Source organism: Equus przewalskii, chromosome 2, assembly GCF_037783145.1.
Source record: "Equus przewalskii isolate Varuska chromosome 2, EquPr2, whole genome shotgun sequence".
Classification (NCBI taxonomy): Eukaryota; Metazoa; Chordata; class Mammalia; order Perissodactyla; family Equidae; genus Equus; species Equus przewalskii.
In genome coordinates this window covers 2,449,600-2,476,958 of record NC_091832.1, presented here as the reverse complement: position 1 = coordinate 2,476,958, position 27,359 = coordinate 2,449,600, and the positions used below count along the sequence as shown (strand labels likewise).

General features: G+C 44.8%; 1 protein-coding gene across 29 annotated transcripts in view; it reads right to left on the bottom strand.

Annotated features, from left to right (window-relative positions):
- The window catches only part of DAB1 (DAB adaptor protein 1), a 1,091,055-nt gene that overhangs the window by 268,931 nt on the left and 794,765 nt on the right, over nucleotides 1–27,359 (bottom strand). For 4 of the 29 annotated variants that reach the window (XM_070609448.1, XM_070609451.1, XM_070609457.1 and 1 more), the window contains exon 1: nucleotides 15,644–15,929. The exons of the other annotated variants lie outside the window; for them this stretch is intronic. The gene's annotated coding sequence lies outside the window, so the exon portion shown is untranslated. Of the gene's footprint in view, nucleotides 1–15,643; nucleotides 15,930–27,359 lie in introns of those variants that run through there. 29 annotated transcript variants of the gene reach the window in all.

Sequence of the window (27,359 nt, the reverse complement as noted above, 5' to 3'; positions counted from 1 at the left end):
TTTGCAATGAGCAGTCTATTTTTTAAAAAGAACACTGGCCCTGGATGAGAGGAGCTTGAACTACAGCATCTAAGGCCACAACTAAGGAAAACGAAAATGATCTTCCTAGAATGGAGTCCATGAAATCACGTGTAGAAAATGAGAATTTTCCTGCCACTTGTGTGTCATCTATCTGCACCATGCACTAGCCCACATCCCCTTCCTTACCTCTCCCCCGCAAAAGACAAGATTCCATGAGGTGAGTCACAAAACTCAGTCATATATGGGCATGATTAATTTCCTTAATAATACTTATCATTTCACTGCAACAAATATCTACTAAGAACCTACCATGAGCCAGGTGCAAATGCTGGCTCACTCATGTCAACAGACATTCACTGCTCAATCACACTGGCCAAGAGCACAGGCTCAAAGCCTGATTCCTGTCCTCAAAGCAGCTCAGTCTAGCAGAGGCATCAGTCCTGTAACGGACTGCACACGTGTGACCAGAGCTAAAACAGACAAATACCGGGCATCCTGGGGCACAAAGGGGCAATGTTCACCTTTGCGTGGAAGGAGCGCTAAAGCTTCACAGAGAAGAAGCCCTACACTGCGGGATCATGAAGAATGATGCTTCTGTCAGGTGGGTGGCAAGGAAAGGACCAGCGGGCACTCAGTAAATGCATGTATAATAAACGAATGAATGGTTGTTCCAGGCAGAAGGACCAGCACGTGCAAGGACCCTTGAAATTAACCACCAAACTAATAAAAGGAAGCCTAAGTGCAGTAGGGAGGCGACATACATTCCCGTCTCCCCAATTTTCCCTTGTGCTGTTACCTTTTTATGGAATCTTTCTTTTCCAGTCTGCCTTGACATTCCACTGACTCCTCAAGGTTCAGTTCAAAGAGGCATCTCAGGCAGAAAGATGTTCTGATCCCTCTGTCAAATGGAATCTCTCCTTCTTAAGTTACGATCTGATTTTTGGCCAACTTTATAGTTTGAGTCACTTACAAGCAATGTGACATTGAGGACATGACTCAACCCCCTCTTTGCCTCAGTTTCTCTATCTGTATAATGGGGAGAGCAGTAGCAACTTCATGGGGCAGCAGTGGAAATGAAGTGTGATCAAAGGTGTAACATGCTTAGAGGAGTGCCTGGCACATCTCCTGGCACGCACTTCATAAACATCAGGCACTGTGTTAATTGCTCAAGGTCACATGGCCGGTATGTGGGCACAAGTCTATATTATTATGCTCCTTGTACAGAGGAGGAATCCAAGGCAGTTTAAGTCTGCTTTCTAAGGATAAATTGAGGAATAGTGGAATCTGAGACATTTCCTTCATGCTGGGCTTGCACACAGTAGGTACCTAATCCATAAATACAACACAGCCCCACTCCCTCTTCCGCGGGTATCTCCAGCATCACTCGTTCGACAAAATGTGATTGTGTTCAAGTGTCACAAGCGTCACTTGTGCATTTCTGAAATACATCCCTGAATCAATAACGAAAGGAAACCAGCATCTTTTCAAATGAAAACTTCAGCAGGGAAGCTGCAGTATGGAGAGAGAGGACCACGGCCCAGGCCTGACGTTCCCTTTAATTTTCCAAAAGCCAGAGGTTGAGCAAATGCTGTGAAGTAACTCCAAATTATTTAGGAAATTTTTTTCTTTGTAATTAAGGAGATTAACGTCCTCTAGGGCCAGAAACCATGTGACAGCTCAAATCATTTTTCCCCGGTAAAAGCTGTGAAACCCTATCAGTTAAATTCAAGCTCGCCTAGAATTTTGAAATGCTTCAATAATGTTTCTTTGCTCCACACAATCTGCAGTAATTTAATATTCCTGAAGTGTGTCAGGGTTTTTATAATGAGCTCTTCAAATCTAAATGTGAATTATGTAACATTCCACTACAGACATTCTGTCTAGTGAACTGCTTCTAAACGTAAAAGCCCGTGTTCTGTGTGTGTGTGGGCAGGGGGGCGGGGGGGGGGGCACACAACCACAAAGCAGGGAACACAGATAGGCTCTTTTTTTTATTTAACAAAGCACAAAGGTTTGAGCAGCTACAACAGAACAAACACATACTAAAACACCTACTATAACACAAATTCGTGTTCTCTCTCCTCTTTGCCCACCCCTCCCCTCCCCACCCAGCCCTCTCCTCACATAATCCTACGGTAGAACAGCTAATGTTTATGGGGGCCCACTATTTGCCATTGTGTGCGATGAACTTTTCGTATTTTATCATATTCAATCCTTCAACCACTTGAAAAGTTAGACATTATTATTACCCTCATATAACAAATGAGGAAAGTGAAGCACAACCCAGTTTAGCAGCTTGTCCATGGTCACATGGCTAGGAAGTCATAGCAAGTGCAGCGTACAAGCCAGTCTTCTCCCCAACTTCACTCAAAACCCTCCCAGATGTCCATCGGCTGGTGAGTATATAAACAAAATGTGGTGTATCCACAAAGTGGAATATTATTCAGCCATAAAAAGGAATGAAGTATTGATACATGCCATAAGGTGCCAAGTTGTAACATCATGCCAAGTGAAAGAAGATAGACACCAAAGGTTACATATGGTATGATTCCATTGATATAAAATTTCCAAAACAGACAAATCCATAAACACAAAGTGATCCTTGGCTGCCAGGTGCTGGAGGAAGCAGAGGGGGAGTGACCGCTTGGTGGTCAGGTCTCCTTTGGGGGAATAAAAATGTTTTAGAGTCTGATAGAGGTTATGGTCACACAACATCATGAATGCAATAAATACCACTGAATTGCACACATTAAAATGGTTAATTGTATTTTATGTAAATTTCACCTGAATTAAAAAAAAACACAAAACCTCCCAGCCACGTCCCACACGCTCATTTAAGCCTGTGTGATAGGCTAGGAACATCGCAAATTCCAGTCTAAAAGAACAATCCCGCCTTAAAAACCAGATGGAGAGGCAGTGGTCCCAGACCCAGGGCTTCGGGTGCCCATGGCACAACTGCACGGATGAAAGCTGCATTCCACTACCTGCATGTTGCATGAGTCAGGGCATCTTAAGCAGCTCCATCCAAACCATAAAGCTCCGAAAACAGGCCATTTATCAACGAGGCACAAAGGTCTGCAACAACACAGGCGAGAAGTCTCAGTTTCCTCGCCAGTAAAGTGGGAAGGCCACCTCCAAGCATGTACGATTGGGAACATAAATGAGATTTGGGCACTTAGGAAAGGGGGAAACATAAAGCTACTTATCTTTGCAAATAGAAACACAGGACAAACCAACCAGACCAGAGTGAAGGTGCTGATCGACACGGGGTGATCCTGGGTGGTGGAACAGCGACTGGGCAGCTGGGTGGAAGGATATGGCAGCGGGGGACACTGCTCAGAGTACTGTATAGCTTTTTGCATAATTTCCACATTTGGAAGATATGAATGTCCTACATAGCTGAAAAAAGTAAATTAACGGGGACAGGAAGTGGGGACGAGTATAAAACTGGAAGTGGACTGAAACGAATCACTCCAATTTTATTTCAAATGAACATCATAAACACAACCGCTGAAGGGGTGGGAGAGAAAAGTCATATAAGTAACTTAGGAACACAGAATTGAACTCTTTACGCTCAAGTCTCTGGCAGGGTTGGGACAGGGGGAGCTGGAAAAAAACCCCAAACCCTTTTCAGTAGGCTTGTTTCTTATAGTGTTATGGGGAAAGCCATCATGCAACTATTTTAGACGTGCTATAGGTCTGAGCAAAGGAGTGAGAGCGTGCATGTTCTTGGGAGGCAAGGTTCTCGCTAGGGAAGAAGAGACATTAAAATACAGCAAGGGAGATGGCAGGAAAGAACGCTGTGGGGACAGATTGGAAATAGGAGATTTCAGGGTAAATTCCTCATTTATAAAATATACATGTGGGGCTGGCCCGGTGGCACAGCGGTTAAGTTCGCCCCTTCTGCTTTTGCAGCCTGGGGTTCACCAGTTTGGACCCCGGGTGTGGACATGGCACCGCTCAGCAAGCCATGCTGTCGTAGGCATCCCACATATAAAGTAGAGGAAGATGGGCACAGATGTTAGCTCAGGGCCAGTCTTCCTCAGCAAAAAGAGGAGGATTGGCGGCAGATGTTAGCTCAGGGATAATCTTCCTCAAAAAAGAAAAATTAAAATATATATGCATCTGTATATAAATGTATGTGTACACACATATACATATATGTATGTGTACATGTGTCTATATGCATATATTTCCCCGCTCTGTCCACTGAAGCCCAGTAACAACGTGCTACCCAATACCTAGATTCGGGTTTCTACGACCATTCCCTAGTAACAGGAACCAGGAGTTCCTGGAGAAATGGGGGAATGCTGGGGCAGGGCAGGTGCAAGGTGAGCCAGGAGTATCTTGTTAGTCCAGAGAGTAAGAAAGTGCTCAAAACAAACAAACTATGGGGACATGTCCACGGACACAGAAGCCATCGTGGAGGAGCCCTCACTGGCCTAATTGGGAACAAGTTAAACACCAATGTAATTTAAGGATAGTCATAAATAATAAACCACTAAAAAAATGGAAATGCATGAATCCATACTGATGACAGATGAGCCAGCGGGGGAGAAGAGAAGGCTGCCCTGCTCAGAGCGGGAGAGGTTCTGTCTGGGAGATCGAGAGGGCGTGCCGGAGCAGAAACGCCATACCACAGCCATCAGAGGAAAGCTCAGGCAAGAACCATCACAAAATGCTAAATCTAGGAAAATTTTTGATGAGAAGCAAGACATTTGCAAGTCTTAAAGTATCTTCTCACATTATTTGTAGTTGCAAGGGAAAAATTTATGATTATACAATGCAGAAACTGAACAATATCTCACTTAGGTTATCAAAATTAACATTAAGAAAGAGGGGCAGATGACCATCATGTGATACTCGGAGAGGGGCACATCACCTCCACATAACGGTCCAGCCGGGAATCTAATCAGAGTATGCATTTTAAAATGGGGGAAAGAGTGCCAGCCCGATGGCGCAGCGGTTAAGTTCGCATGTTCCACTTTGGCGGCCCGGGGTTGGCCAGTTCGGATGCCGGCTGTGGACATGGCACTGCTTATCAAGCCATACTGTGGTAGGCATCCCATGTACAAAGTAGAGGAAGATGGGCACAGATGTTAGCTCAAGGCCAGTCTTCCTCAGCAAAAAGAGGAGGATTGGTGTCAGATGGTAGTTCAGGGCTAATCTTCCTCAAAAAAAAAAAAAAAAAATGGGGGAAAGGACTGTATTCTTCAAAAATCTAGTACTAAAGGACAAAAATAGGCTGTGGAAATATTTTTAGATTAAAAGAAACTAAACAGATTTAACAACTAAATGCAATATCTGTACAGGATCCTGTACTGGAGAGAAAAGAAAGGCTACAAAGGAAACTATTGGGCCAATAGACAAATTTGAACATGTATGGCAAATTAGGTAAAAATATTATATGAATGTTAAATATATTTAATTTGATAACTTTTCTGTGGTATGTAGCTATTCTTAGGGAATACACACCAAATAAGAATAAAAGGCTAAGATATGTGCACCTTACTTTCAAATGATTCAGAAAAAATTCATACACATGCTCATAAGTACATGCATGCACATGTGTGTGTATGCATACACAAAAAGCGAGAGAATACACAAATGACAAAGCAAATGGGATGAAATGTTAGCAATAAGTGAATCCAAATACAGGGCATAAGTCCTTTTTTGTATATTCTTATTCTTTTCTTATAATTTTGAGATTATGTCCAAATTAAAAAAAAAAAAAAGCTCACTCAGACACGCACACAGAGGTATGCAACAAAGCCAATTCTGGCCTCACTTTTAAATTCAAACCCTTTCCAGCTCTCAAGACGGCATGGTTCCTAGTTCCCAAGGCTGGCTGAGTTTACAATTAGTTTATGGCTGTCAGTTCTTATCACAGATTCCAACTTCACCCCCTATCTGCCTGGACTGCCTGACTTGGCGGAAGCCTCTAGACCAAAATCCTTCCGAGCAGGTCTCTTTCTGCCTGAGCCCTGGACTTCCTCCGCAGGCTCTGCCTCCACGCCAGGACTTTGCCCACGGACACCCTTCATCGACCTGAGCCGTGGATCACCGCAAGCTCCTCTAATTACTCGGCCAAAGTCAGCCCTTGCTGGAGCATCTCCCTCTCCTCTGGGATTATGGCTTTAATCTGTCCGTCCTTTTTCTTTTTATAAAATATGTCAAGGCATACCCGATCTGATCGAGCCTCTTTGGAAAATACCTAAAAGTCGCTCATTCTGCACATTTGTTCTTTTCAGAGACAAGAAAATAGGGGAAGAGGGAAGTTCTGCTGGAACCCACATGCAGCATTTATTCGAAGCTGCTGGGGGTGTCAGAGTGCGAGTGCCGCAGGAACTTCAGCACATGGATATTCAACGGCGTGACCTCTCTCTCTGCGGACAACGTACAGCATCCTCACGGCAAATGTGGAGCCAGCACTGCTTTGACCAAATCTTCAAGAAAAACAATACACCAATCGAATATATTCCTGGCCTTAAAGCTCTGAAGGCCACGAAGTTGACAGATTAACAATCTCATTGTAGACCCTATTACGCTGTTTTGCCACAATTGTGCATATCAAGAAAGGGGAGAAAAATAACATAAGCAGATGACATTTCTTGGCCTGAGATCTCATCTTCATTATGTTGCTTGTTGGTTATGTTTACTTGACATTACGCAAAAAAACAAAAAGAAAGCATTTCAGGCAGCTTACAAAAAGCTTTACAGAAAGCCATTCTCTATAATAAGATTAAATTAATAAATGAGGAAAACTAGAGCGAAGGGAAGAAAGGACTGGAAGTGAAGGTGAAGGCAAAAGCAAGAACAGGGCACCAAACAAATCTGTACAGCTGCAGAAGATGGGTTGTCAATCTGCTATGAGATTCCTAGAGGCCAAAGCAAAGAAGGAAATACGATCAGTTACAGGTTTCACAAAGTCTATGCTCAAATAAAGCATTTTTTTTCCTTCGAACCAAAAATGGAGAATGAAAAGGATGTATAGACTTTCATCAAATCAATACCATGTGGTATCATGGACATTACCATCAGTACTGTCTCTACAAGAAATTCAACAGGGAATTTTCAATATCCCCTAACTTATGCTGAGAACATAATACCAAAGCCTAATTTAGTAGTAATAATTGTAAACAGGGTCAAAACAAGGTGACCCAAGTCATTTTAAATTTTCTATGAACAAACCATGCTTTCTTTTTTTAACTAAAGTGAAAAGCAAATAAGTGGGATCTTGCTATACAGCTATCTGGTGGTCTGGCTTTTCTAGGGTAAAATCTAGAATTAAAAAAACTATTTAAATGGTTTATCAGTTTATTCATCTGTAAAATGGGATAATGCTGAATATAACTCATGGGATTAAATGAATCAGAATAAAAGTTACGTGCAAGTACGTTTGGAAAAATAAAATGCTATGTTCCAGAAGGCAGGCACTGTTATTACTCAGGTATCAGCCTTCAGCAAGGCAATGATAGGAAGAACAGAACCTGTTTCTTTAATCAAACTCAAAACTAACAAAAGTTAGAACTAGGTTTCAGCAATACTAAAGGGATTTATGTGACAGCAACATGGCATACTTAGGGACATTTCATTTAACTAATGGATCATAGTTTCATTAAGTATTTATTGCACCATGAAAATTCATTACATAAACTCAGAGTATCAGAAAAAATAAACTATAAACCTAAAATAATTCCATTCGTGCTTTTAATACTTGGGGCCCCACTTCCACCCAACCTTCTAAAATTCTCAATTCTAATTTTACCAAACGTATGAGTGGGTGGCAGAACCTAAAGCACGAGCTGTCCGAGGGGCTGGGGTCGGAATCCCGCCTGACTCTACCACCAGCTGCCTGGGGAACTTTAGGCGCTTACACTGCTTAACCGCTCTGAGCCTCCGTTTCTTCATCTGCAAAATGAGGATCCTGTAGGCTCAGAGTCTTCAAACCAGGGAGCATGCAGCCCAGGAGTGCTCAAGAAAACCCACCGGAGGCAAGAAATCTAATTCCGCAATACCTACTTCCAATTATTTTCTCTAAAAAAAATAGGAAATAGTTCATTACTTTAACTGTTAATGTAGATTAACAGTAGCACATGTATGTCAATTTATATATAAAAATTCATACACTGGTGCAGGGTGCAGACTTCCAAAATCAGTCATGGACCGGGAGTGGCTACTGGCAGGTGACAGGGTGCCACCACAGTGGTTTAACAGGGGAGCCATGACAGAGTTCCAGTTCTTTCAAGATGGTGCCAGCCCATCACCTGGGACTAGAGGCCAATGACACTGGGGACAGGGAGGCAAACTGCGAGCAATGGAGCCACTAAGTTTAAAAGCTCATGCTCGCCAATCTTCCTCTCCAAAGATGTCCTAGATAAACGAGTCTTCAGAAAAACAGTGCAAAAGCAAACATCCCCACCTCCTTCAGCACATGGCCATCAAACCGCAGGTCCTGTCAATCAAATCAATTCAACATCATGTCCCAAGCACCTCCTCCGCGCACGGCAGGCCCTGTGCTACGTGCTGGAGGGACAGAGAGAGGAATCAGCGCTCGGTGGCTGCTACACCCTTCCAAGGGCAGGCCTGGCCTCAGGTGGCCCTCGTGCCTGTTCCCCAACTCTACTCCTCAACGGACATCTCCCTCCAGGGCTTCTCAGCCACGATGCCTTCCCTCATTTTAGGCCCCCTGGTGAGATGAGGAGGCAGCCACACTGTGCATTTGCTCTTCACGACTGAGCTCTCTGCTATCATGCCTGCTCCTGCACAGTGGGTTTGCGTCACATGGAACTACTGCTGTCCCCTGGGGTCTTGCAGGAAGAAAAGACATTTAATGAGGCCCTCCTAGTGAAGGGGATTTTAAATAAACAAATGCCGCATTTGGCAGCTTCACCTGCTGATTTACCCGAAATACATACCATCATTCTTCACTGTCCCTCTGACAAGCTGCAGTCACTATCTCCAAAACTGACACTGGGAAAGAGAACAACACAGGACAACAGCTCTAAGGGACGAGCTGAGCGAGTGTGCCACAGGTGTCCCCAGGCTGCCTGGCTTCGAGGGTGGCCCTGGGCAGGGGCTAAGCCAGCCGTCCACATCCCAGTGACTGTCCCATCACAGTGGACGTCAGTCGGCTCCTCCTGCAACAGCCCATTCCGCTGACCGCAGTCGGTCGCTGCCGCGAGCCACCACTTTCTCCTGCAGGGAGAGCCGACCGCAGCAGACATCCTGTGTTAATTCCTCTCTTTCTTCTCGAACACCTAATTTATACCACCTTCCTTTTGGAAAGAAAGGCCCGTCATCTTCCTTTGCTTAGCTAATGATTTGCCGGTCTGATCTCAATTACTGTCAAATGGGATACACGGACGGCTCACATTTTCTCCACAAAGGGATCCGCACTTGACGGGAAGCAACCCAATTTCCACAATTCTCTCCCGCACAAAAAGCACACACAACAGTGAGAACCGTGGGGCTGTCTTTCCCTGAAGCCATAAATGCGGATGGATGCTCTCACAAAGGAGCTCTTTCTGTTTGATTCCTGATTTGTGAATGTATTTATTTGAACCTTCTCACAGAAACACAAAAATTCAGTCACACTTGGCAAATAGCAAATCACCAACATGGAAAGCTGTTTCCTCTCCATAAACGCCACCCTCCTCACTGTTACACCCAGCAACTGCCTCGAATCTCAGCTCAAGCTCCCCTCCGCGGGGAAGGCTTCCCTGACCATGGGCACCCTTCCCCTCGCACGCCAGCCCCACATGCACCCGTCCCCTCGGACGCCAGCCCCACGCGCACCCGTCCCCTCGCACAGCAGCCTCGGGTGGTGAGTAAAGGCAGCAGAGTCAGTGCAGAGGTTCCCAACTTTGCTGCACGTTGGAATCACCTGAGGAGCTGGGAAAACGATTGATGCTGGTCTCCCAGCCTGGATTCTCACTTCAACTGCTCTGAGGTGCAACCCGGGTACTGCGAGCCTTAAAAGCGCCCCAGGGATTTGAATATGCAACAAAGTTTTGGAAACACAGGCACAATGGTTAACAGAATTCACATGCACCTTCAGGGCCAGCATGACCCCACGGCCTCGCCCCACACTGAACTCCCCTAGGCCTGAACGTGCTCACTGCAAACCGCGATGCTCTGAGAATACAGCCCAGTCAGGGTCAATGAATTAAATGACATAACGTAAAATGCAGGAAAACCGCCCCTCAAAGATGGCCATGCCCTAATCATCGGAACATGATTCAATGACTTAGATAATGAGAACTTGGGCTTCCGAACTGATGAAGTTTAGATGAGATTGGACGTTTTGAACTGCTGAGCTCGGAGAGACCGTGAGTGTACTCTGCATTTGGGCTGCACTGTGATAGACAGAATAATGGCCCTCACAGATGTCCACGCCCTAATCTGAGTTCTAGTTGACTAAACCAGGAGTCGATTCTATTCCCCAGAACAATTCACTTGATGACCAGCAGCCACATCATGGCCTGGCAGGAAGAGCTGGAGACAAACCGGATATATGAGAAGATATGCATATGCTCACTCTCAAGGACTTGAATGCATTCACACAGATTCTGTCCACTGGTAAATGGGACCACAACTGAAAGGATGCACAGGGAGAAGCTGTGAGGCAGCAAGGGGATGACTGAGCTGAAGTTACGAGCTGGCAGAAGGGAAGACTAGCAGAAGCCACCAGGTAGAGAAAAAACACATAATTAGGAGAGAGAGGTCATTTTCAGCAGAAATAGAAGCTGAGGGTACCTGATGGCAGGGAGCACACAAACTCCTGTGCAATGGGAGCAAGATACCCTCGTCCCGAGAGATCCAGGGAGCCTTCCTGCTGTGAAACCCTGCCCCAGCTCCAGGAGGCCAGGCCGCACGGCTGTACTGAGACTCCCAGCCTGGCTGCTGTGCACGGCCTCACCCTGCCACACCCTGCCACACCCCTCCTTACTGGGGAGCTTGTACCAAATAGCCTGAGGCTCACACTCCGGGATGGCTATACCTCTTATCCAAACCCTTAAATACATCACTATTCACATCTTGTAGCTGATAAAGACAAAAAACACCAACATCACAGTCTCGTTGACTTGCCGTGGGCTTTCAAACCATGGCTCCTCTGGGTCCCAGATGTGTGACCTTTGTCAAGTCCCTTGAAGTCTTGGAGCCCTAATTTGTGCCTCTGTAAAGTTTGGAAATTGTTACCCTACCCCTAATGGGTGCTGAGTATCATAAATAAGATAAGATTTGAAAACTGCCTGGTACTACAGGACGTACTTATTACATACTGTTTGCCTTCCCTACCTTCTATTTCATTTGCATACAATTCTTTGGAAAGAAAAGGGAGAAATTCCTGATATTTATTTCCTATACCATATACCTGTTAGTTTTTCAATACATACCTGTCAAAATGAATCAGGACACAATTACCAGAAACTATTTCTGCTATGATACAAAATCTGATATGTTAACTTAAGCTGACCTTCAGGCTCCAGTCTGGCATGCCTCCCCAAACTCACGCCTCACTTCCTCCTCATCCTCACACGAAATACATGCTACAGCCAGACTAAGTTGGCCACAGACCCTAGAACACAGCCCGTCATCCAGTGCCAACCTCCTCAAACTCAGCCCACCCTTTGATCAAAGGGACCTCAAAACAGATGACAAAACATCTGTCAAAACAGATGACAAACTCAAAACAAGATTGTTCCAGAAGAGTTAATAAAGGGATTATTTGCACAAGGGTGGGCTGTGTTGAAGGGAAACCCCACAGGCCCGGGAAGTATCCCAGGGTTAGAACAGCAGAACCGTTACCTCTCATGGACCTGCAGGGGTGAGAGAAGGGAGGGGCAACCAGAACTGGGAGGGAACCCTGTAGAGAAAGTTGCCTTAAAAAGAGCAGTGAGGGGCCAGCCTGGTGGCATAGTGGTTAAGTTCACAAACTCTACTTTGGCGGCCTGGAGTTCGTGGGTCCTGATTCCAGGTGTGGATCTACACCTTGTTCATCAAGCCACACTTTGGCAGCGTCCCACACAGAAAATAGAGGAAGCTTGGCACAGATTTTAGTTCAGTGCAAATCTTCCTCAAGGAAAAAGAGGCATATTGACAACAGATGCTAGTTTGGGGCCAATCTTCCTCACCAAAAAAAACATAACCAAGCAGTGCCTTTCCACCTAAGATACAGCAAGCCCAAGGCAACCTACCAGAAGAAAGCCAGAAAGTGGATCAAAACACAGAGACTTCACTCTCCTCCTTCCTGCCCTTCAGCCTCCTGCTGGAATTTTGCATTGGCTCAAACCAGGAAGAGGCCAAGGGTCCAGGAAGCCCATGGATGCAGTCCACACAGGATGCAGTCTGGAGGGAGGGGGAAGTGGAGAAGGCCAGAGAGAGCACTTGGAAGGCCAAGCAGAAGACAGCCAGCTCAAGGTCAAGTGAAGGCCGTCCTCCATGAAAAATATTGTCACAGCCCATATTCTTCAAAATTTCTAAGGAACTTCATGACTACATGTCTCCTTGTGACAGAGCATAAAACAGAAGGGAGGAGGGAAGAAAGAAAAGTAGAGTTACATTTGTGAGAAGCTATAACGCGCTGTGTTCTGTGCTAAGCATCACCCATGCCTGTCTCCTTAAAATTGACAATCTGGGAAGGCAAGCATTATTATCTCCATTTTGTAGTAGTAGAAACTGAGGCACAGAACTGATGGAATATCAATCCCCAGGTCCCATTTCTAGAGTGGTTCCAGATCTAGAACCCAAGTGCACCTGACTCCAGATATCCCAAGGTTTCCATAAAACCACGCTGCCTTGCATAAATTGCCATTTATTTATCTATCTTGCCTCTTGATGAACAGAAGGCCACCCAAGGGCATGGACATTCTGCTATTGGATAGTCTGCTATTTCTCCTGCATTTCCTTTTGCCCCTGTGCTAATGAGATGCAAGGGAGTCCCACATATAGCTGAATAACTAAAATCACAAAATCTCTGAAATCTCTACAATCCCATTGTTCCTCAGTTTAAAAATAACCTGTTTTGCCAAATATTCAAAAACGTCTTTTCCCTCTTTGAACAGACCCATTTTTTTTTCATTACACACATCTCATATTGGGATTCATAACTCACCACTCCCACGGGAAATAGCCCCAGGCTCCTTGTCTATTCAGGCAAGCACTTGGTACATTTGGAAAACATTTAGATTAATTTCTGCCTGCCAAGTATGAGGATTCTGGGTAGCCTTCTCTTAGACAAAGTTTTAAAAGAAAAATGCTCATTTCCTTAAGCATATCCAACATTTTTTCAAATGGACTCTTTGGTTAAAGTCTTTATTACTAATAAAAAACAATAAAATGATTAATAATACACCCATGGCAGCTCTGTATATTTGACATTATATGTGTGTGATATTTCCTGGTGAGTATTTCTAAAAGCCCTCAAGTGCCTTTCTGGCATTTCATCGTTACTTCCTTCTCCTTCTCTGGCAGGTAGCAAAGGTGAGCTGGTGTGAGATCCACATGGAGGTTGAGGCCTGAGGCCCAAACAACTGGTTTGCTCCACTCCCCACTCACCCCACCTCCCATTTAATGGGAAGACAGCAAGCCTCGTCAGACCACAGCAACAGTGAAAGGAAAGGCTCTTCGCCTCTTCTTAGGAGGGTGCCTCAGGTCTCCCCTCATCTGTGGCATTTCCTTTCTGACTACTGGCACAGCTGCCAAGGACTTTCCTTTTCGTACACTCACTTCATCTTTGTGATAACTCAGAGAGGCAGTTTTTGCTGTCCCTATTTGACCATGGCTGGACAAGGAGAAGAGATGGGCCAGAGGTTTCCCAGTTACAAAGTGTTGAAAATAGGACTGGAATCCACGTCTTCTGGATGCCAAGATATTTTTTTGTACCTTGCAAATCCCTGACTCCTGGGTCTATCTTATGCTTCCTTATAGATTATCAGCTCTAGGGTTAAAATTAATACCATAGGGATGGGGGCGTAGGTGACGGTAAGATAACAGTGATGTCCGGGGGGATCTGTGGCTTGTATATTATCTGGCCACAACCCTCCCCTCTCAGCTCCAGCTGATAAGACCACACCTCCTCCCTCACCTGCTGAATCTAGACCACTCCTCCTTCCCCACCTGCTGAATCTCTGCACCTTTGCACAGCCGCCTGGGCCAAGGCCTGTGGAGACACTGACTCCAGTTATGATGCCTTTTCCCTCTCTGCAGGGAACTTCAGCCTTTGGTAATTGAAATTCACAGTCTAAACTAGGAGTATTCTTTAGGAAGAAAAAGATCAAGAGCCAAACTGGCAAAGGAATTACTCCAGATTTTTAATTGGGTTTGAGTCTTGGTTAGGTCCCCATAAACAGGTGGTTTCCAGAAAGCAGACAGCTAGTCCTGCAAATAGTCATTTACTCGATATTTGAGATTCTCCAGGTATTGCCAAATCATATCCATCCAAGGAAGAATGGATATATGATCAGAAGAAGCCTGAAAAGATTGCTTCCCTCAGGAATTCCAGGGAGAAACTCACAGGGAAAATTATGGAGTTTAAAAAATGGGGATAGCAAATACTCCTTTGAAAATTTCCTGAAAGCTATGACTCCCTTCCTCAAGCTCAGGTCAAGAACTTAAAATGTAAGGTGAGGATTCAAAGAATTCAAAAGTGAAATGTAAAACCAATATATGTTAAAAGCACAATTTAAAAACTGTCAACATGATGTGCAATGACTTTTCATCTCCTAACTTGTATCCCACCATTTTGTTGGTACATTGTTTGCCATGAAATCACAATAAAATAAGAAGTTGTTTCTGATAACAATAGAATTCTACAGCCAAAAAAGTACTTTCACATCTGTGTGTCCAAAAAAAAGTCTCTTAATACCTTTGGAAAAACACAAAATAGAAATCTTGATCCTCATTTTAAAGCCTGAGAAACTGGAGCTTTGAGGAGGAAAGTGACAACTCAGAGCTCAGTATAGTAATGGCTGTATCCAAGTTAAGATCAGAGCCTTCCAGCCTAGGTTTTAAAGCTAGAAAGGATCTTAGACATCATCTAGACGAATGACCTAGAGTATTCTTTTTGCAAATGAAGAAATGTGTCTTAGAGAGCTTGAATGGTTTGCCCAAAGTCACCCAATTAGTAAATCACACAGGACAGTCGGCCAGGCCGCCTGACTCGTAGGCCATTTCCTGACACAACAATGGTCTGATGTGTACACCATTCAGAATGTCAGTCACAGAAAGCACTGCCACCTGATTTCACATTATTAGGCAATTTCCAACGTCATTCACTTTTATAGATTCCTGCTCCAAAAACAAGTTACTTTTGAAACATTTCAATAAGCATAAAAGAGACCTCTAAGAGAATTAAAGGACAATTAGAGTCTTTCCCACACTGTAGAAGGAGCCCTCTGAAAATAATTTACTAAAACTCAGCTTCACAGAACGACAGTCTAGAAAGCCTGTTCCTATAATTTCAGACACAGGTGAGAAAGAGCTCAAACAGCCATCTCCTACCAGGGGAAACACCTTAGCACGCTACAAGCAAACAAATCCCAACAACCTGAGCAAATTCATTTCCAATAAAGAGCGCTACTCAGAGATTAAAAAAAAATTAAATTAAATGTTGCATTACCCATGTGATCATGTTGCAAAGCAAGCTCCTGAAGAGACAGCTGTCTTGGCCCTTGTGGGAGCTCAGAGCCACCCAGAAAGAAGGAAGGACAAAGTACACAGCCGGGATCATAATTAGAGAGTTTCAGTGATTGCCAGAGAAGGAGTTTGGCAAGGTGCAATCACACAGGGAGAAGCAGCAAAGCGCTCTGCTGTGCGCACCACCAGGGCAAGGGGCATGCAAGCACGGCCACCTCCTCTGCAAACACATGTCTGTACTCATGCAGGCTGTGTGCCATGCCTGGCTCAGTGCTGGGAGGCACTTAGGTTCTGGCGGAGGGAGGCAGACAATAATAAATGAGTGAGTCAAGCATCAGTGTGCCAGGTGCTGGGAAGCGCTATGAAGAAAAATAGGATGCCGAGAGGAATAGAAAGTGCTGGAAAGGGACACGTTTTTAAAATAAGTAGTCAGGGAAGGCCTCACTGAGATGACATTGGAGCAAAACTTTTCAGAAGGTAAAGGTGCACGCCACGCAGACGGACACCTAGCGGAAGAGCATTTCAAGGAGATGGAACCCCAAAGCCCTGAGGCAGCAATGAGCACTTTCTAAGAACCATGAGGCGGCGGTGGTGGTGGGGGCACTGAGTTTTTCAGGGCTGGCTTCACCACTCACTAGTCACGTGACCCTGGGTCAGGAAAACCTTTGTCAAGCTCCATTTCCTCCATTTTCCTTTTGTAAAATAAGAACAACAATATTCTCATCGCTCTATCCCACTAATCCTGCTCCTTTATCATCCCTTAGGATGATTTCAAAATGCTAGACTCTCACATGTCATCTCTCTTCCTCAGCAGAACAGCCACATGGGTTTAATATCTTCATCTCCACGTCACAGAGAAGAAACTTAGACAGAGAGAGTTAACTGCTTGCTCAGGAAAATACAGGTAGTGCCAGAACCAGGATTTGAACACAGGTCTCTGTGACTCCAAAAGCCACAGCAGTGAGCTGCTTGTGTGATGGTACCAGGAAGATGATGGTTGGAAGTGACATGCAGCGTAGGAAGGGCAACGTGACCTCATGATGTGTAACACAGTGTGTTACAGGGACAGTGGAACAAAGCGCTCTCTCCCATCAAGAGAGCTGGGCAGTCCCACGTGGGGATGCTTCCCAACCGAGGGTGGAAAGATTAAACTTGTCTCACCATTCTTGGTAAGTCTGGGTTCCAGAAGGCTGATCCTGTTGGGAAACTGAAGCAACCATCTAGGTCATCAAATTCTCCAGACTTAGAAAGGTAAACTGAATTAAACACACACAAAAAAGAGAGAGAGACACCAAACTCTCTGTAGATGTCTTAGGATGAAGGGTTATTCCTTTCAAAAAGGAAGGCTGCCTGCCTCCAGCTAATCGGAAGCAGAGGAAAAGCCGCACCGAACAGCACATGTTTATGGCGCTGGACCTCGCGCCCAGTAAATCAAGATTCAGTTTAACTCATCAGGAGAAGTTAACGTTTTCTGGGTGCTTTTCTCCCTGGAATGTCCCACACATTTTTTTTTTTTTAAGCTTGGCACCTGAGCTAACATCTGTTGCCAATCTGTTTTTTCCTTTCTCCCTGAAGCGCCCCCAGCACATAGTTGTATGTTTTAGTTGTGGGTCCTTCTGGTTGTGCTATATGGGATGCTGCCTCAGCATGGCCTAACGAGCGGTGCCGTGTCCGTGCCCAGGATCCGAACCAGCGAAACCCTGGGCCACCGAAGCCGAGGGTGGGAACTTAACCACTCGGCCATGGGGCCGACCCCTGCCCCACATCTTTTATTTCCAACAGAATCTATATCCAGGCAGAGGTCACCAGTGGACACCTCAGCTCAAGCCTATTTAACTCGATATTGACTGTGTTAGTGTGTTGGCTATATGTCCACATCTTTCTTCTCAATTGACTATGAAACAATGGCAACAAAAAGCATGATGATGATGATGATGATGATGAAAATAACAGACCATGAGGTGAAGTTGGTCGTAAGCTTAATTCCTCCCTCTAAACTTTACTACTTCTTAACCTCTCTGAGCCTAAATTCCTTATCTCTGAAATGTGAATACAAATATTTGTTTTACAATATTATTATCATGGAAAAAGAAGTATGTAAATCCCCTGGTATACAGTAGTTCCTCAGCAGCTGAGAGCTGTTAGTCTCCATTAAAATACAGGTGAATAAGATTACGTGGCACTTTTCCGTCCATGACCTCATTTGATCCTCAGAACAAATCCCCAGCCCTTAACTTTGGGTCTTTCTCTTAGTAGTCACTCAAAAAATAGAATCCACAGCTGGGACAGAAATAATCTAAAAGTCCCATTTTACCAATGAGGAAAGTGAGGCTCAAAGAAGGAACATATTGTAATTTTATCTAAGCAATTGCCTTCTGTAATGATTCAGAAACCTCTTCTTAATAGACTCAGCCAGAGAGCATGGCGTCACCAGCTGAAGGCCGCAGGGAAGATCACCAGGGCAGGGACGAATGCACCCAGCATCAAATTTAGTTGTTGTGATACCCATAATCATCCCAGGTTTTATCAAAACTCCATTTTCCACAGGAGAATGGAGGGAAGTGCCTTGCGCCTTGAATGTAAACGGCCCCTGTTCCAATGGGCTCTTGCTCAGGGCCATGAAGGCCACACCTCCCAAAGGTGCTACTCTGCAGAAGCGGCTGAAGGGCAGAGTGCTGCGTGCAAACCCCAGCACCGCTGCTTTCCACCTGTCTCTCTGCTCGCTCCTTCTCCTAGGGCTCCAGGAGCCAGTTCCGCACTCGGTCCAACTGAACAGGGGCGCTCCTGCCAGACTGAATCATCTGCTTTAACAGGCAGGGCCCACAGAGCCGGACTCTCGCTGGCACCCACTCTCATCAGGACCCGGCTAGGCCTGTGCCTTTGCTCAGGAATCCTGGGATGAGGCTCTCTGAAAACGAGGTGCTGTGATCTTCTGCCTCATTCCCATGGCAGATGGGGCGCCAAAGTTAAGGACTCAGTCCCCCAGCTTTCAGGCACCCCCTGCTTCTGTGGAAAGCATGCTTAGGCTAAAAGGCGGAGAGAATGGAGTAAGGCCAGTTGAGAACAAGGTCTCAAGGTACAGCAGGGATGCAACACAGGTTGGGACTGTCTCTCTCCCCTGCCTCCCCTGCGTGGCTTTGAGCAAGCTGCCCCTGGCCTGAGCCCTCTCGAGGTCCCCACACTGACTTTCAGAGGCCTCAAGCACTTCTTCCTCCGTGGGTCCCTTCCGACATAAAAAAAGGTAAGAATTATATTCTACAATGTGTTGGCGTCAAGGCAAACATAATCTTCAACCCTAAATGCTCATTTCCCTCTTCTGATTTTAAAAGAAATGAAAACACATTTTGTGAGCTCCTGAAAGCACGGTGGCCTGACGCCCTGTGTGCCTGCCCAATGGCTGCGTCCCCACGGCTTCCTTCACCAAAAACGGAATGGATGGCACCCACCTCTCGACACGTGAGCATCAGCGGCTCAATCTGTAATTCACCCAGCGCCAGGCCTGATATCAGCAGACGCTCGATGGCTCTTAATATTATCATTATTACTCAGAAAATATAAATTAAAAGCCAGTCTTCAAAGAAAATAGGACTGTGAGCCTTTGGTAGGGGAGGCATGAGTTTGTTCCCCATATAACTTACTCACTGACTCCTTGGAACCCCACGAGGGCTGTGAGAACACAGCCCTCACTCGACAGATGCCCGTAGTGAAAAAGGACAATGAGCTGAAAAGGAAGCGTTTCCCACCAAAGAGAAACTGTACCAAACTGTCTTGCTTTACTATTCAGAGAACATAAAAAAAGTTAACATCCCAGGCTCTGTGGGCTGACACTGCCGCTGGCCCACAGGTTCTGGGAGACCACCTAACGTGGGGTCTCACGTGAGGGACGACACGAGGCTCAGAGGATACAACGATGGTTCATACTCAACCAACCAGGGTTTCCCACAGAACTCTCTATTCCTTAAGGATGCTCTTTAAAAATAAGTAAGGGAAGGACAGATGGAGAGAAGGAAGGAAGGAAGGCATGAATCCACGGTTAAATAATTCTGAACATACTTCATAATGTAACAGTGCCTGATCCCTTGAAAAATCATAATGAATATTAGTATATTTAAAATTTTGAAAGATCCTCTGTTAAAGAAACCTGCTTTACCTTTATGACGAGAAATTCCATAATTTAAGCAAATTTTTTCCCTATATAACTCTAAATATCCCATCTGATCTGTGCAATGCCCACCACCCCGGCCTTCTTTGTCGTCTTCTGCTTCAGGGCCTCCGTAGTTGCTGTTCCTTCTCTTGGTTCCTTCTTATCTGACAGGTCTCCCCTCCAATGCCCCTTCTCTAACTGACGTGGCCTTCCCAGGTCACCCAACCTACAGCAGCCTCCCCATGTCCCTCTTACCAGTTACTCTCTATCATTTCAACCCCTATTTATTTGACAGTAGTTATTTCATCTAAAACCTATCAATAATGTGTTTGCTCATTGTCTATCTAATCCCTTAAGGGCAGGCAATTTTCCTGACTTGTTCATCTTTAGAACCACTGCAATGAGAATAGCGCTGTCAAGAGAGTACAGCTCAATAAATATTGCCTGGATGCGTGGATGGTTAGATGAGGGGGTGTGAGTGACAGGATGGATGGATGGATGGATGGATGCAGGGGGAATGACTGGAGGGATGGATGAGTGGAACACAACTATTATATGATCTTTAGGAAATGTCATTAGCCTTCTGGGCTCTACTTTCCCCACTTGTGTTGGAGGATGTACTATTTAAAGCTCCTTCTAATGTTGTTATTCTAAGTATAGCAGGCATAAAGACACCATTTATTAAGTATTTATTATGTGATAAGGAACTTTTTCTGGCATTATTTTGTTTAACTTAATATTTAAAACAACTTTATGAGAGAAGTATTAATATCCCAATTTAAAGATGAGAAAACTGTAGACAAAAGATGGAATCTCCTACCGGTACGTGGTGGAGCCTACTGCCCAGTCCTAAGTTCCTTGCTACATTACGAATCTATAAGCCAGAAGGAAATCATAGCTCTCACTATTGCAAAAGAAAGATGACTGCAAAAGGAACAGTAGTGAGGGAACAGGTGAGGCATTTTGCACATAATTCAATTCAATGTGTATTAGTTTATGCCTGGGAAACAAGGATTTCCTGAGTCAGTGGATTTTAAAAGAACCCAACTTGAGATCTATACAAATGTCTTCTGTTTTTTAATAAAATCTTTTGCATTTTATTCACAGCACTTCTTCTAAATCATCTCTATACTTGACAATCAGGCACTATGCACCTTCCTGCTCACGTGGAGAGTTTCTTTTCTCTTGGAGAGCAATTACCGGACAAATGCCAGGCTACAGAAGGTGTTTCTCCAGCAGCAGCATCTGTCTCCTTGGCAGGCTCCTCAGGCAATTTTATTGGCAGCATTAAAATGGCCGGGGGGTCAGTCAGAGCTCAGCTGCCCACAAGCTCTCAAGTGGCCCACCAGTCTCTGCCCAGATCTCAAAAAGAAGAAATAGGCATGGATTCACCTCAAAAGTTGAAGATCGGCCAAAGCCAACTCTAGCTCAATTGGAACCATTTGGGCCAATCCTGGTTTCTACTGGGAGCCAAAAAATTCCCATGATCCTCTTTGCCAAACAAACTAGCAGTAACAAGAACCTGTATAAAAGCATAAAACACTTAGATTTTGAGCTAATAGGTATATATGTTGTGGTGGCAGCCTCTAAAATGGCCCAAGTGACCCCTGCTTCATGTATGTATGCCTTTGGTACTCCCCTCCCCTGACTGTAGGCTGGACCTAGTGGCTCATTTCTAGTAAACGTAATACGGCGAAAGTGATGGAATGTCACTTAATAAATTAGGCTACAGAACAACTTTGGCTTCCTTCTTGCCAGCCATCTCCTTGCTCTCTTGTCTGCTTGCTCTGACGAAGCCAGCTGCCATGATTGTGAGCTGCCCTATGGGGAGGCCCACATGGCAAGGAACTGAGGGAGGCCTCTGGCCACCAGCCCGTAAGGAACTGGGGCCTGCCAGGAGCCACGAGAGTGAGCTTGGAAACAGAGCCATCCCAGGCAAGCCTTGGGATGAATGCAGCAGCCCTGGCTGACACCTTGACTGCAGCCTTGTGAGAGATCCTGAGCAAGAGCGCCCAGCTAAGGCAGCCCACTGAAACTAGTAAATACTGCTTTAAGATGCAAAGCTTTGGGGTAGTTTGTTATGCAGCCATAGATAACTAATAGGTGTTTCTTAAAACAGAAAATAATATATATTTTTAATTATGTCAATACAATTAACTCTTTCAAGTCTGTTCAAATGCCACCTCCATGGGCCTCTCCTAATTACCCTACTGAAAATTATAGCTCACTTCTACCCCATTCCCAAACCACCATATACTGCACCAGCTTTTCATATTTCCTCAATTCTTAAACATTATCTTTGAACATTGTGTTATTCAAAGTGTGGTCTTTAAACCAGCACCATCAACATCACTTGGCAGCTTATTAGAAATGCAAATCTTAGGGACCATTCCAGACCTAAAGCGTTAAGGTCTGCAGGATAGGAGCTCTCCGGCCAACTGACAGGTACGTCAACATTTGAGAAACACTGTTCTAACGGTCTGTAAGACTTTCTTATTTATTTCATTTTTTTTTTCTGTCTCCCACACTCCCCACAACCCCAATGAGAAGTAAGATATGGAAGTCATTGCTGATCCTGAGTTCCACCATCTGGAAGGAGCTTTTGTAAAGGTAGACAGAGAAATGAGAGACAGAGAGAGACTACGCTTATGTAAATTTTACAATAAATGTCACTGTGATCTAAGCTAATTTGAACTGGGCTTCTGTCTCCTGCAGTCAAGAGTATTTCCACACGACAGGGTCAGAGCCATTGACAAATCCTGCACCTCACCACGCAGCTCGGCACCTTGGGAGCCGACCGAAATCTTTCTCCCGGCTGCAGCTTAAAAAATCTCAGGGAAGATTTTGATGGGTCCCGACACACGCATACTCCCAGACCAGTCACTTGTTTCCACAGGCGAGAGCCGAATGCTGGCTCCTATCCAACCATATAATTAAGTGTGAAAGACCACCTCCAGAAGAAGAAAATGGGACTTTTTTCCGAAGAAGGGGAGAGAAGTGCTGAGTAAACAAACTATCAGATGCTCATTGCATTTTACAACTTTCTGCCCTTTCGGTGTTTTTCCTCCATCTGGAGTACCCCACATGAAAGCCTTGACATCTCCGCTACCTCTGTTACCTCCATAAGACTGGCAAGTTCCTACTTAGTCTTCACTCCAAGAGGTAGCTCCTCTGGGAGCTGCTCCCTAACTCCCAGGGGAGATGCAGAAACGCTTTCTTCACTGATCTTCTTGTATTCTTCCACTCTCCATTGGAGAAAATAATTATTACAGTAATTTAGGGCATTTTGATTCAGTATGATAAATGCGTTATTAAACTTTCAACCTTTTATTTACCAATTAATATGCAAAAAATGAGTGTTCATCCAATTCCTGAGCCTCTGGATTATGGACTGAGGAGACGGGGCAAGGCTCGGGCTTTGCATAGTGTCTTCACACTTTGCATGTTTATTTTGACAGGATTGCACCACCACAGTTTTATGGATTCTCTGCCTGCCCTTTAGAGTAGCACAATGTGCCAAGACCATGTATAAAAACAGGCTCTTCCATCAACAACAGACATGCAGACTCCATGTCCAGCTGTTTTGCTTTTGTCCCAAATCTCCTCACCCACGCGCTCTAACAACTGCAGGTTAGAGGCCTCCGCGTCATTAGCACTGGAGATCCCCGCCTGTCTCTCCATCTGGGAAACTCGCAGGGGCAGTGACACATCTTCCTGAATCACCTTGTCCTTTTAGAAGTGTTGCAAGGCCCCAGGGCTGCTGCTAATTACTAGACTTGTTACTACTGTGTGCGTTGTTCTCCTCCCCGGGAACTGCTTGTTTAGAGTGTGGGGAGAGCTGTGGAGATGAGCATCTTCATCCTGGCAGAGCTCACGGTCCAGCTCCTCAGAGCTAGTGTCAGCAGCTGAGGCTTCGGGGAGGGCAGATCTGGGTCAGAATCAGCAGCTGCAAACAAGAGCAATTGGCTGACTCTTCCGTGACAGTTTTTCAACTCACGCATTTGGAACCCAGGCACTTGCTCTGTATTACTCACTGATGAATGACACCCTCTTAGGGTAAGGCATCTCGAAGGCAGTTAAAGCCCTCCCTAATTCCTCACTCCTTTCTCTAGATGCTGTCCCCTTCTTACCAAATTACTGTCCCTCCCCTCAAAATTCAAATACTGTGTGTGACCTACGGCATACAAGCTCTCACACTTTCATTGGAGCCTTGATGCCAGAAAGCTTCCTAACCTACACTGCCCCTCCTCCTTGCCCACCCCCCTTAGAGATGCTGAAAAAGCCAGACACTTGCTTTCTTGGCCTCCCTTCTGGCTGGAAGTGGCATTATGATCCAGTTCTACCAAATACAGAATAAGTGTGGATGGAGGTAACTTGCTTTGTGAGAGCTCCTTCTGGGGAATTGTCCTTTTGATTTTGTTTGTTGTTTGTTTTTTACCTCTGATAGGAGAAAGGAGACGAAAAACGAAAGCTCTATCACACCACCCTGGCTTCCCTGCCTTCTTTCTGTTTTCAGCGAAGTTACATGAGGATGCGGTTCTTGTTTCTATGGCAGCTATCCTGGGACCATGAAGCAATTAATCTAAGGATGACAGGGAGCAGAAAGAAAACTTGAGCCCCTGATAACATCTTTGAACTACTGCACTGATCTTGGGACCACCCACCTCTGACTCTTCGTTATTATGAGATAACAAAATGACTTTATTCCTGAAGTCCCCGTTAGCCAGGTTTTCAGTTTTCCCTTACTAACAGTCTCATGTTCCACTTCAAGATTCTTATGCTAACACTTCTTAAACTTTATAAGGTCACAGAGTGATTAACTTCTCTATACAAACATGCATACTCCCAAGTCTTGCCTACAATTTCAAGAGCATCCCAGGGACCCTTCAGGCTGACCCATGACCATCCTCTCTCTATCCATTAATCCCTTGCTCACAGAGAAGCCTGTCTATAGATTATGTACACACACAGTGGGATTAAACAATCAACACTGATGCGTACAATAAGGACCCCAAGGCATTTTAAGTTCCTTTGCCTTACAATGTATGTGTACCATCATCGTCCTCGGTCGAATGCTGACTATGTTGAAGATGCCTAGGAACTGTTCCAAGCACTCTATACATGTAATCTCATTTGTTCTCCAAACCCTACGTGGTAGGTATTACTATTATCTCCACTTTATATGAAAGAAACTGAAGCTTAGAGTGACTAAGTAAATTTCCCCAGGTCACAGGGCTAGTAAATAATGAAGTTAAAATTTAAACCCAGGCAGTCTGACCCAGTCTTCCTTTTAACCTCTACTTTATGTGGCCTCAATTCTGTATGGTAAACTACGTATTACAGGGAGGAAGTAGGTTAATACAATTTAGAAACTGCAACAAAATGGATTGAAATATTAAGCTAAAATGTTTGATTAACGAAGTTGCGCGTTTTAATTTAGAACAACGTAAGCTGAATTTTTATAGTGTGGCTCAATCGAAATAAGGTAGATACATAGCTGAGGCTCCTAAGTGAACTATTCCATTGGTGATACTTTAGGGCTTACTTAGATGTAATAACCAATCTGAATATAAACACCAAGTGCTCACCATGTGTCAGCCTCTGTCCCAGCGCTTTATGTGCATACGTCACTTAAGCTCCATGATAAACCTATAGGGTAGGTAGTGTTATCATCCCCATTTTACAGATGATGAAATTGAGGCAAATGAAGGTAATTTGTGGAAGGACACATAGCTAGGGAGTAGCAGTGTCCAGATATCAACCCAGGCAGAGGCTTTACCTTGAGCCACTATATTCTACTGACTCCAATTTCGGCATTTGACTTGCATTGTCTCAACGTAGAACCCGAAAATTTATAGAAGCAGTCACATTTTACTGAGGTTAGAAACCAAGCTTCTAACATGCAGTAACAGTCTACTCCTTCCCACTTAGAAAGCAGAACTCACAGCTATTGCCATGCCTTGAGTTTCCAACAGCCCACGTGAAGGTGTCGGCCCACACGGACCTCTTCTCTCTGCAGTCACTACCTTGTGAATCTTATCAACCCAATGGCAGCAACCCTCACCTCTTGGCAGAGCATGCTCAAGTCTGCATCTGCCATCCTGACTATCCTCTGAACTCCCAAGCCTTCGTGCCCAGCTCTCCAGAGGACCTTCTCCAAATAGATGCCGAAAGGTGAGTTCAAACCCAGTGTCTAAATACGCTTGAAATCATAGCATCTTAGAAATGGAAGGGACAGTAAAAGGCAGGCGATATAGTTAAAAGATTATGGGTTTTGAAGTCAGAAAGCCCAGGGTTCAAATCCTACCTCTGAGCCTATTTCTTCTATAAAATGGAAGTAATAACTGTCACTTTCATTAGGGCTGTAGAAGGATTAAAGATGATAATCTATGCACACTTGCCTAGCACAGTATCTGGCACTCCCTAGGCACTCAGTATACATAGCCACATTTACTACCATTATCATCAACAAAATTTTGTTCATCCACTGAATGCATGAATCTTTCCACAATACCCACGACAGATGGCCATCCAGGCTCTGCTAGAACATTTCCAAAGATAGAGAGCTCGCTCGCTCGCACCATCTCCCCAGGCAGCCGGTTCTATTATTGGACAGCTCTCACTGGCACAAAGTCTTTCCTACGTGGAGCCAAAATCTGCTTCCATGAATTCCATTGGCCCTAGCTATGTCCTGTGGAGCAGCACAGCACAATTCTGCTCTCTTCTCACACACCAGTCAGTCCTTTTGAAAAAAGCAATCATGTCCTCACCACATCCTCTCGTCTCTAGACATCCATTCCCATACACTCCCTCCCATGATATGATTTCTATATTATCCACAATGCTCACTACTTCTTCAAAGTGTGGTACCCAAAGGAGACAGAGCAGTCCAATACCTCGTAGGAGTGGATACTGCACTTCCATTAATGCATTTGAAAGTCCTATTGTAATTTTCTTAGTGGCCAGATAAATATCACTGTTGCACCATCCAGGGCTTGACGTGAACTAAACCTATAAGTCTCCTCTCTTCCTATTAAAAGATATCATGGTGAATCTTCTCACCCCATCCTATTCCCAGGAAATCTGGGCACCAGCAATTTGACATATCCTATAGACTTTTACTTTGGCTAAATGAGAGCATCTGAACCCCTTTTTTGCCATCGATGTTAATAGGCATGCCTCAATTCTTCACCCAAGCTATGGAGAGTAATTCCAATAATTTTGCTCTAAGGTTGTCCACAAATTCAGCACTAAAGGCCTCCACTCAGCTTCATTTCCATTCACTTTAGGAAACAATTATTCATTGAGAGATACTATATTAGAGTCCCAGGATGTATAAGAGAGTCCCCACCCTTAATGGGTAGGGAAGACAAGCACCTAAATGAAAATGACAATACAGTGTGGTAAGTGCAATGACAGGGGATAGCAGCTGGGAAACACTAACCCAGAGGTGACTCACATATGTGGCTGCATATTAGCATTACCTGGAGAGCTTTTAATTGGCCACATCCCAACCAATTAAATCAGGACCTCTGTGAGTGGGACCCAAGCATCA